Source organism: Protopterus annectens, chromosome 3.part0 (assembly GCF_019279795.1).
Source record: "Protopterus annectens isolate FY-2018-M chromosome 3.part0, PAN1.0, whole genome shotgun sequence".
Lineage (NCBI taxonomy): Eukaryota > Metazoa > Chordata > Ceratodontiformes > Protopteridae > Protopterus > Protopterus annectens.
In genome coordinates this window covers 765018030-765030234 of record NC_056731.1, presented here as the reverse complement: position 1 = coordinate 765030234, position 12205 = coordinate 765018030, and the positions used below count along the sequence as shown (strand labels likewise).

The 12205-nt window shown below is 45.0% G+C and overlaps 1 protein-coding gene across 1 annotated transcript in view; it reads left to right on the top strand.

The window, feature by feature from the left end:
- Positions 1-12205, top strand: part of RECK (reversion inducing cysteine rich protein with kazal motifs) — a 1724192-nt gene that overhangs the window by 1001574 nt on the left and 710413 nt on the right. The gene's annotated exons all lie outside the window — the stretch shown is intronic.

The window sequence follows — 12205 nt, the reverse complement described above, 5'->3', positions numbered from 1 at the left end:
CATTTCAGTACTGTGAGTATGCTTACCTACATCCTTGGTAGACACCGCACACACAGGTATATTCTACATTTGGGTAGGGGTGCAGAAGTACAGAGAGCGTAGGTATTATTGTGTGGATTTTATCTTGCTGGACTTACAGGGTTGCTGTGTACATGTTAGTTTATCAAGGCAAGTAGTCTGTCTGCGTAACTCCCAACTGTGGACCTATCCACATGGTAGCTAGAGAATAGCCTGTTATTTTTTGTCTGTGCACCACACAGGTCTTTTCAGCAATAGAGCAATGGCATTGTTACAGTTGGTTGCTACCAGTACATGGTTACATCCATTTGTATTTCAATGTTGTATTCCTACATAAGGGTATGCTTCTGAAACCCCTTCCAAAGCTATTTGCACAGTGTGTAACAGCAGAAAGGCTGATATGCCTCTGTGTTTCGGCCTCTGCCAGACCACTCAAACACTCGGGTACATATTTGACCAGACTCAGGGAAAAGTAAAGGAAAAGTCAGGGACACCTTTAAAATATTAGTGCCATTAAGTTGAAACATTGAGAGAATCAGAGCATATGAATTAATACACCTTTTCTGAAGTAAAAGAAGTGTCTAACTCTTAATTATTGTCATTATTCATTAAGTGTAATTCACAGCCTTTCTGGCCAAAGTCAGTAGTTTTAGGAGGGATTCAGAGGGACAGAGATAAAATTTGTGTCAAAATCAGGGACATCCCTGAAAATTAGGGACAGTTGGGAGGTATGGCCTTTGCCCTAAAAAGATATGCCAGTGTTTGTCCTGCCGTGATACTGTGTGGGGTTGTAAAGTGATGGTGTAACATTATTTCCTGCTAGAATGGCTGCTTCTCTTATCACAGTCATGTAATGTAATCCCACAACAACTGTTGGTAAAGATCCACAGAACAAGTTGTGTGGTATGGCATTCCTATTTTTCCTTTACATTCACTCATTCTGATGCATGATATATTTATTTCAGTACCAACTTGTTGTATATCTACCGTGGCTTAGTGGTACTTCATGTTGTGTAGTGTGTACAAGGTCCGGGGTTCGAGACTGACAGAGGTGTTTTATTTTGCTCCTGAGCAGAACAAGGGCCCTCACATACAGAGTGACTATGACACTTTTAAGCGGGTTTGTGCAGGTTTGCGTGATGCTTAGCAATACTTAGCTAAGCATAAACAAGCGCACACCCTCGCAAACCTGCTAACTTCTGCTTAATAGTACTTACTCCCGCTAACACCCACACTCATTTCTTTGAAAGAAAAGAAAAATGGGGAGATAGGAAAGTGGTGAAAAAGCGGCACAAAGAGGGAAAGACAGTATGGAAAGTAGCTCAGGATGTGCAGGACAGGTGTAGGGAAGGTCCATAGCTGCCCATTTCTTTAACAGCAACAGCTGTGCATATGGAATAAATTTGGAGGTAGATATAAAACTTTCAACTCCTGAGAGAGGGGTGAGGACAACAAAGTATGTTGTAATGCCAATTAAATTACATTTTATGTGTCCAGTGGACATGTGTGCAAAATGGGCAGCTATGTATGGGGTGTAATTTTTTTTTGGGGAGCAGATTGCCCTTTTTTTTTTTCAGGTGAGAGTGGAATGCGGGGTAGGGGAAGTAGGTATATTTGGGGAGGTAGGTTGGGGAGGTAAACAGACAAGACAAACAAGATGCATACAGGGGTGGTATATGACACATGTGGTGGGTGAACACCTTTGACGGGGAAGGATGCTTGGAAATCGCAAGCCCATGAGCCCACAGATGGAAACAGTTGGACTGAGGTCCCCACCCATGGGCAGTCCCCACTGCACCTTCACAGCCCAGAGGGTGGCTGTGCTGGGGGCTGTGTAGGAGGGGAGGCTGACCTGGGAGTTACGCCACTTGTGCCTCAAGCTGGTGTAGAGGTTCTGCAACAGAACGTTCAATCTCTATGCACCACAGCCTGGACCGTTCGAAGGGTGATAGGTGGCCCTCCTCCACCCATGCTGGCACGGGGAGCCGAGCCCCATCCCCTGCAGCGCCTCCACCCAAAGGTGGCACAGGGCCAATGGAGGATGAGGTCCCAGGCTGGGCACCGGACCTGCTGGTGCCAGGTGCCATGGCCAGCTGAGGTGGGACAGGTGGGTCCGCTGGGACAAGCCTTCCCATACAAACTATGTTTTGGAGGGTTTAATAAAGATATGGGTTAGTAACAGTCAACAGCATTTCCAATTAGTTATAACAGCATGCAGAAGTATTCCCATTAACCCAACACATCAGATTTTCAACAGTTGTAAAGCAAGCATAACACATGCATATATAGAACAATAGTGGACATTACAACAGCATGCAGGTTGAATTGATGGCAACAGGCCACCAATATTGTGGTATTTTAACAGGGCACATGCATAGAAATAAATGCAAATATTTATAAACCAATAGGACATATGTCCCAACAAATGTTTTGAGATTAGACATACCGATTGAGGTGTGGAACTGCATTTTTTATGCACATACAGTAGGGTGGAAAAGGATAGCTCAATTTACAACTTATATATCCTTCTAATTTTCACTACATTCCTATTAACTGCAGTTATATGTCCCTTACATGTATTATTACACTACCCAATGCCCTTATATTGTGCAAGTGGATTTTGCTAGATCATTATATACATGAGCTGTATCTTACATGCAAACTGTCCAAGATGCAGATGTTACTGCTATATATTTTGAGAGTTGCTCACACACACTACTGCAAGATGGTACATTGACAGCTCTACCTTCATATAATTATCTAGATATGTTCAGGTGAAAGTATCAGTTATGTGTTAACAGCTCCTTACATTTCTGGCCGCACACTGACATTTCTGGGGAACATAATACCAAGCTACTCATGAGCCATATTAACCTGTACATGCCGAGCATGAAGCAACAGTTGAGGGCTGTAAATATGCATAAAAGCTACTAGCACTCCCGTCATCCATGTTATATGGGCCTACCCAAGTGTGAGTTAACACTGCTTAATACAACAGTAGTATTTGTAAAGTGCAACAGTACAACAACATATCAAAGAAAATGACACAGATGCACTCAGGATTTATACATTTATTAAAGGATTATTACACCTTCATTTATTGGGTTAAAACACTTTTTGAAGGCTCTCTCATTTATATTATATAACAGTACATGCAGAATAATTACTACCTGCCTGATGATGCAGCCTTTGCAACCTATCTTCATGGACTTGCTGATTCATAGCCCGGACACCTGCAGCTGTGAAGTAAATGCAGTGATACTGAGACATACCTAGCCATAGTATAGACAAGCATAGCAATTCTTAACTAGTGAATACAATGGCTACTTACTCAGTACTGGGGCATTAGACATCGCACGGGACTCCGGGATCCACTGGTCCAGTTGATCCTCCTTACATCGCTTCAGGTCAGAATAATGGTGCCTGACCTGCTCACCAGTCCGAGGAATGAAAGTGGCATTGGTGAGATCACGAGCAAGACTGTTCCAGGCCTCCGTTTTATATTGGGTGCCCTGGTACTGGCCCCACAGGAGTCTTTCCTCATGATTGTGGACAAAGAGCCAAACCATTACTTTGGACTCCTCAATGCCCCAGCGTTGCGCTCGAAATCGAGTGCCTTCTCCAACACCGGCCATGCTGACTGCAGAAGGGAGCTACAACCAGTTATGGCAAGTATTCCTGCCTGTGGAGCTTAAATATGCCTCATTGCTCACACTTATTTGTTATTGGCCAGTTTTGAAAAAAACTCAGCTGTAGGCACACCTGCTTAGCTGATGTTGGCAATGTTTAATATTCCTTTGATAGATATATGTCTGTTGAAAGTGCATCGTTATGAAATGCTGTCATGGCTTAGTGGTTATGTACTGTGACTATAGTGCACAGTATCCAGAGTTCGAGCCATGTCATTGCTTTTTATTTTCCTACTGGCAAGACCTGAATGGTTAAGGTACAGTAAAGGAGGTGTGGCTATGTTTAGCCGATTTTGCTCAACTTTGCCCGACTTTGCCCAACATTGCTTGACGTTGCTCAACATTGCTCGACGTTGCCCGACGTTTCACAGGTTAGAGCGGTGCGCAGCTACGCTGAAAGACATTGCGCTTGTTAAAGCGGTGCTCAGCTATGAGCAATTTGTTTTAAATATACTAAATACTGCTAAAATGTGCGTAGCAGTACTTTATATTGCTTAAAATAAGTTACTCATGCCTTAGAATGCATAACCATTTCACTTTCATATATATATATATATATATATATATATATATATATATATATATATATAAAATATATTTTGTTCACTACTACATATATTATTTGAATGCTTTTTACAAAACGTATACATGATAAATGTCAGGAAATATTTTTGTATACAGATTTCCAACAGAAAATGGAATGTCTAGTAGTGGGACTCAAACCGGGAATGCCTCCTCTTTGTGCGAAGGCTCTAATCACTATGCTATCACTATTTTGCTTAATTTGCATATATTTTTCTTATTATCCTCTTTGGTGTCTAAGCTGCTAACTGTAGCTAAGCAATGGGCAAACTCGCGCAAACACACGCAAATACGGGCAGCTATTTCGGAAATAAAACACACAAAAAAACTTCTTTTAATTTTTAAATTTGCACCAGGTTTAACATATGGGGGAGTGTAGTGTTACAATGTACACATGTGAGCGGACTCACTCATGTAACTTGACATTTCCTGAGTTTCGTCATTGCAGGGGCGTGGATTTTTGGACTGCTCGGCAGTCTGACATGCCCCCTACACTCGTCCACACTCCATGTAAGCTTTAGAGTTGAGGCAGTGTGCTCTCATTATTATGCATGCTGTCCTGCCTTCATACTCTTAGACTGGCGTTTCTGTTTAAGACTAATCTAGTCTTACACGGAAGATTAGTAAATCCTGGGGATTATGTTGGAAAGCAGTTTTATATAGTGTGCCTTCAAGGGTATTTTAAATGTGAGGTGAGGGTAGTCTTATCAGTGGCTTAAGTGTATGTCAATGATATTAAAACAAGAAACTATGTTTCTTAGTTGGACAGTATCCAGCCTTTACACTATAACAAGTTAAGAAAAGCTGGACAGAAGCAAGTTAAAGTTAATATAATGTTATGATCTTGGAATGTGGTGGGATGTAAAGAATACTGTTTACGTTATATATAGAATTAATATAATAATTTCACCTGTTTTACTGAGGTTTATATCTAATTTAATGTTCTTGATTTAAGCTGTAGATAATTTTTAAGCAGATTGGCTTGAAAGTAAGATATAATGATGAATGTCATGGAAAATGGTAGTTATATCTTGCATTTGCAAAGTAATTATTTCCATTAGCTAAGGCTTTCAGCAGGAGACAAGAAGTCTACAGGTGCAAGTAATTAATCATGAGATGTCTGAACAGTGAGTTCTGAGTGAAATTTATAAAGATATTTTCATAAGTATGCAATGTTAGAATATGATGTTAAATTGTCAATCTCACCTTCATTCTTGCTGGATGGGTTTGGAGCCGATCCTCGGCTCCGACTCGGCACTTGCTAAGCTCGAGAGTCACTTTTACCAGCTCGAGGCAGACCCATATCCCATGATGCAAGGCAGTAATTACCCAGATCTCGTTTGCCGCTTCGCTAATGAGGTCATCCTTTTTACCAGCTCCTGGTAAGTGATTTATTATTGCTATTTGTATCAGAATTAGGTATCCTAATACCATTATTTTTTATTCTTTATAGTTTTTTAGTGAACCTTACTGTGTTAGCTCCATCCCATTTCCCTTTAGTTCCCTTATTCACAGTTTTTATGTGTTCGGGCCTTAGGCCTTACCCACCCTCACAGTTCCTGTCAGGTTTTCCTTAGGTGTGTGTGGGTGTTGTGTTTCACTATTCTAATTTTAATTTTTAATATTTAATATTTAGTGTCCTTTGGTTTGTTTGGTGTGTGTGTGTGGTATTAGGACTTAGACATGTCCAAAGATACTAGGGTCTCAGGTTTCAAGAAGTGTGACTCGTGCTGTCAGAAGATGTCTCTGACAGATGGTCACACTTCTTGTATTTATTGCCTGGGACCCCTACACCTGCAGGACTCCTGTGCTATCTGTCATTCTTTCAGCCAGAGAGTCCTGCAGGAACATAAAAATAAGTTGATCCTCAGGGGTCTTCTTAAGCGTGAGAGCTCCCCGGCTAAGGTCGGTTCCTGGAAGCCCTCTAAGCCTCCCAAGACCCAGACTTCGGTGTCCAAGTCTGTGGTCTTGGCTCCGACTCCGCCGGAGTCGACATCGGCTCCTTCCGGAGCCGATCCTTCCTTGTTGGAAGTTTCAGTACTGGAGCTGTTCGGCGCCGATACCCTAGCCGACACCCTAGCATCGAAGCATGTCTCTGCTCCGGCTGGAGCCGAGATATCTTTGTCTCCGCTCGGAGCCGACAAGTTGTCGACTCCGCCTGGAGCCGAACGTTCTTCGGCTCCGATGGCTCCGTCAAAAAAGAGGTCTAGATCTCCTTCACTGGAATCTATACACTCGGCTCCAGCATCCCCCTTGCTTTCGGAGCGGAGCCATCTGAGACGATCATCGAGGTCTTCCAGGCTCTCAGACCATGACTTAGAGTGGTCAGTAGGCTATTAAAATCACAGGCACTAGCCCAGATGCTCCATAGCCCGTCTCAACAGACGACTGCTATTCTACATCCTCCTGAAATTCCTCCTTCGACTCTCCTTCAGAGTTCGGAGCCAGAGATTATTGGTACCATGACTGTTGCTGCTTCGGAGCCGATACCACACCTTTCGGCTCCGTCGTCCTTGACTCCTATCTCCTCCTTGCGACCTTCCTTGGAGGGATCCGGGCATCGGGCTTCCCTGGTCGGCTCCGAGGGGGCGAGTGGCATCGGACCCTTGTCCGACCCCGTTCTCCCTCTCGAGGCTTCGGCCTTGGTGAGCTCCGCCCCGACATCTGCTTCGGAGCCTTCCCTTTCGGTGGGACCGGGGATCCCTGTTTCTTCGGAGCGGGATCTCTCGGCCCTCCCTGGGAGGGGAGCCTTCGAGTTGATGAGGAGTGTACTAGCCCCCGAGCTTAGTCAGCAGTCGGTTCCTTTAGCTCCTCCCTGTATGGTGCCTGTAGATGCCTCTTCCCGCTCTCTTGCTCCCGGACCCAGAGATCCATCGCCCCAGGTCTCCCCATTGGGAAGAACTTCCTCTTCCGAGGTTTCTCCTGATCCTTCAGGTGAACCCCCGCGTAAGAGGACCTGCAAGATGAAGCACTTAGACTCCCCTGAGTCTACAACATCAGATACTGATTTAGATGAGTCGGAGGGGTCCCCAAGATCTCCCTCTGAGGATGTCTCCTTTTCAGACATCCTTGAACTTCTGAAACAGAGGGGGAACTGGCCCTCCATTAATCCCTCCGAGGATGAATCGGTATACCTGGAGGCTTTTGGATCTCGGCCCTCCACCTCCTGGGTGTCTCCGCCTTTTGACCCCCTCATAGAAGTCATAGCTCGCAAGGCATGGGCATCTCCTGATTCGGTGGAACCAGTCCCCAGGAGACCTTCAAAGTTTATTACGGCCCCCGATGAAAAGCAGTTTCTTACTAAGGGTGTCCCGGTTGATGCCATGGTGGTGGCGGCCGCCACCAAAAAGAACTTGCAGATCCTTCTGTGCCAGTCCATCCTCCTAACAAGGAATCTAGGTCCATGGACAGGTATGGCAAGCGGATGTTTTCTTCAGCAACCTTTGCTATGCGTTCGCTGAATTATTTATGTCACTTCACCGGACTTCAGAGAGACATCCTGAAAGAATTGGGTGAAGTAGTACAGGATCCGTCAGCGGCAGGGGCTCAAGAAAAGATTGCCTCTCAGCTGGGAATCCTTAATTCCATAACCAACTCCTCCATGCGGCTCATTTCTTATGCAGCCGATGGTGCGAGTAGAGCGGCAGGCACAGGAGTGGCTCTCAGACGTCAGTCCTGGATGTGGCTCTGTAATTTTGCAGACCCCTTTAAGGCGTCCTTCACAAACTCTCCCTTTGATGGGACAACATTGTTTGGCCCTCAAGTGAAGGAAACTTTGACCAGGTGCGAGCAAGACGGCAAGACTCTTTCTGCCGTAGGAGTCCATTTCTCCACCCCTTCTAGACCTTACCCCAAAGGTCAGAAGGGAGGGAAAATGTGGTTCCGAAAATCTCAGGGAGTCACGCCTGATGCACGTGGTCAATTTACCCCCAGAGGCAGAGGGGGTAATAATAATAGATGCCACCCTAGGGGCAGAGGAGGTCCGCAGAACCAGGGCAGCAGAGAGCCTCTCTCTGACAAGCCCTTCCAGCATCCCTGAGGTGTTGCCCGACTGTCCACCCTTGGAGGCAGTCGGGGGGAGATTGTCGCTGTACCCAGAAGCCTGGTTTTCCCTCTCTCAAGACAAATGGGTACAGTCGATCATATCCGAGGGTTACAAGATTCCTTTCGAGGAAAGCCCCTTCCCTCAAAAAGGTTCCCTTCCAGACGTTCCACCCGGTCTAAGGGAAATTGCAAAACTAGAGGTTTCAAAGCTTCTAAAAAAAGGGCCATCCAGCCAGTACCAACAGATCATTTAGAGTCCGGAATCTACTCAAGGTTCTTTTTGGTCCCCAAAAAGACGGGAGACTGGAGACCAATATTAGACCTCAGCAGGCTCAACAAGTCTGTCAAAAAGACAAGATTTCAGATGGTCACACTTCAATCAATTTTGCCTTTTCTGGGCAAAGACAACTGGACGTGCTCCATAGACCTTCAGGATGCGTACTATCACATAAAAATCCACAGACGCTCCAGAAGTTTTCTCCGCTTTCGGCTGGGGACCAGTCATTTTCAATTCAGAGCCCTGCCCTTTGGTCTCACTACAGACCCCAGAGTGTTCACCAAATGCATGGCAGTGGTCACGGCTCACCTGAGACGTCAAGGATTCCAGGTGTTTCCGTATCTCGACAACTGGCTCCTCTCAGCCACCACCAGGCATCAACTTCTCCAAGCCAGAGATTACACTCTACGTCTCTGCGGTCAGTTAGGAATTTCAGTCACCTTCGAAAAGTCTTCCTTATCGCCCTGCTAATCTATTACCTTTATAGGCGCAAATCTAGACACTACTCAGATGTCAGCAAACCTAACAAGTCAGAGAATCCTAGATATCCAAAACCACGTTCGGATCATCCTATCCAGCAAAAGGGTACAAGCCAGGCTGGTCCTGAAAGTGTTGGGCCTCATGGCAGCTGCCATCATACTTCTTCCTCTGGCCCATTTTTACATGCGTCCCCTACAATGGATATTGTTCACCCAATGGTCCTTCCAGCAGCTTCCCATGTGTCACAAGATCCTGGTGACACAAACCTGCAAGAACCATCTATCCTGGTGGATTTCCTCTCCTCTCTAGTCCATCAGGGCAGACCATTTGTTCCCCCGGCCCCGGTAGCCACGGTCACTTCGGATGCCTCCCTGATCGGGTGGGGGGGCATTATCAGGGCAGGATGGTTCATGGCACGTGGCAACCGTTCGAATACCACCTGCACATAAATGTCCTAGAGATGAGAGCAGTGCTTTTAACGTTGCAAGCCCTCAACAACTTTCTTCCTTTAGGGACTATTGCAGTTCACACGGACAACATGTCCGTCGTGTGGTACATCAACAAGCAGGGCGGAACCAAGTCCTATCCCTTGTGTCGAGAAGCTCTCAGACTTTGGCAATGGGCGATCTCCTCTCATCGGTTTCTGGTAGCAACGCATATCCCCGGGAAAACCAACATAATAGCGGACAGATTGAGCAGAGCTATACTCATGCCTCACGAGTGGTCTCTCAAGCAATCCATAGTGGAAGAGATTTTTCAGAAATGGGGCCGCCCATGTTGCGATCTTTTTGCTACACCTCAAAACAGCAAATGCCCAGACTTCTTCTCTCTCTTCCCACTTCCGGGCCATCCCCCCAGAGACGCTCTTACCCAAGATTGGCCCCGGGGACTCCTTTATGCTTTTCCTCCCTTTCCTTTGATACCACAAGTACTCCAGAAAGCTACCATCTTGAGAGCCAAAATAATTCTCATTGCCCCTTACTGGCCTCGACAAATTTGGTTCCCGTTCCTTCATCGCCATCTCTTGGTACAGCCTTGGCATCTGGACCCAGCTCCAGATCTTCTGACCCACCAGTCGGGTCAACTGCACCGGTCCGTTCCTTCCCTCAACCTCACAGCTTGGTTGCTCCACTTCCTTCCTTAGCCAGGCTTCCTATGATCTCTAATCCCATTAGAGATATCATAGTAGCTTCTCTTAAGTCCTCTACCAGGAGGATTTACTCTAGCAAGTGGAAAAGCTTCTCCCTTTGGGCAAAATCTAAGAACATAGACCCCTTTACTGCCCCTATTCAGTTGGTCTTGGATTTCCTAGCAGAAATTTTTCACTCAGGTTCTTCGTCTTCCACAGTCAAAGTTCAGTTGGCAGCAATCTCGAACTTCCATGTCGGGTTTGCAGACCACAACATTATGTCCCACAAACTTTGTAAAGCCTTTCTCAAAGGAGTGTTCCTTCTTAAACCCCCTGTTAGGGATCCTCCACCACAGTGGGACCTAAATTTAGTACTGACATCCTTGATACTTCCCCCTTTCGAACCGGCTGCTTCATGTTCATTAAAGTTTCTTTCTTGGAAGACACTTTTTCTAGTCGCTATTACCTCGGCTAGAAGAGTGTCTGAACTTCATGCCCTCTGTGTTCGTCCCCCTTATTTGGTCTTCCACAAGGACAGAGTATCCTTAAGAACCAATCCAATCCTTTTTGCCCAAGGTTGCTTCTAAGACAAATTTAAACCAATCCATTGATCTTCCTGTATTTTTTTCCAAATTATTCTAACAGGGCGGAACAAAAATTACATTACCTAGATGTTTATCGCCAACTCAGATATTACTTGGACAGAACGAAGCAATTTAGGAAGTCCGATCAGCTCTTCCTTTCTTATGCCGAAAATAAAAAAGGTCTCCCTGTTTCTAAAGTGACCTTATCCAGATGGCTATCTTCCACCATTTCTGACATTTATCAGCTTAGGGGCAAACAGCTGAGCTCAAAACCTAAAGCTCATTCCACAAGAGGTCTAGCCACTTCTACAGCTTTTCAGGCTAGGCTACCCTTAGATACTATTTGTGCAGCAGCCACTTGGGCCACTCCTCATACCTTCGTTTCTCATTATAAATTGGATTTGGCCTCCAGGGACAGGGCAAGCTTTGGTTCCACTGTTCTCAAGAGTCTGTTCCATTGAGCCACCCAGGATAGAGGTGCTAGGACGGTCCCATCCAGCAAGAATGAAGGCGAGATTGACAACTTAACATTTAGAAGTTATGTACCTACCATAACGTTCCATGTTAGTTGTCTTCTCTCGCCTTCTTTCTTGCGTCTCTCCCCCTAACCTGGACAGACCTTGATCTCCCTTTTTCTCTGGAAGATTCTTCTTCCTTGGACACCAGTTAGTTCTTGTCCTTGATTACCTGGTTTCCCTTTACAGCCTTTTTAGGTTAGTTGTTCCTCTTTCCTTGATGGAAAGTTTTATAGGCAGTTTTTCCTCTAGATACCAAACGAGATCTGGGTAATTACCGCCTTGCATCATGGGATATGGGGCTGCCTCGAGCTGGTAAAAGTGACTCTCGAGCTTAGCAAGTGCCGAGTCGGAGCCGAGGATCGGCTCCGAACCCATCCAGCAAGAAAGAAGGCGAGAGAAGACAACTAACATGGAACGTTATGGTAGGTACATAACTTCTAATTTTTTTCTCTTTGCTAACTGCTGAGACGTCTCCAGGTGCAGGAAATTAATTATGAGAAGTCTGAATAATCTTAAGTAAAATTTATAAGCTATAGAGTAATTAATATTTAAAGGTACACTGGTAAGCAGTTCAGTGAAAAATGAAGTTTGAAACTATTGTAAGTAAATATATATTATAGAGGTATTTACCTCCCCAACCTTAGTAGTTCAATACATTTAATGTAAAGGTGTATAATTTTTATTTATTTAAAGTTAGCCAGTACACTTTTTATTAGGGTCAAATGTTAATGTTTATTTAAACCACTCATGTTTTTTTCAATCTGGGAGGGGTTTAGAGATAAAAATTATATAGTAATCAGTGTGAGTAGGAGCTCAGGCTCTAATATGCACTTTAGCAGGAGTATCCTTAATTTTGGTATAGGTGGTGCCTGTGGATACAGCCA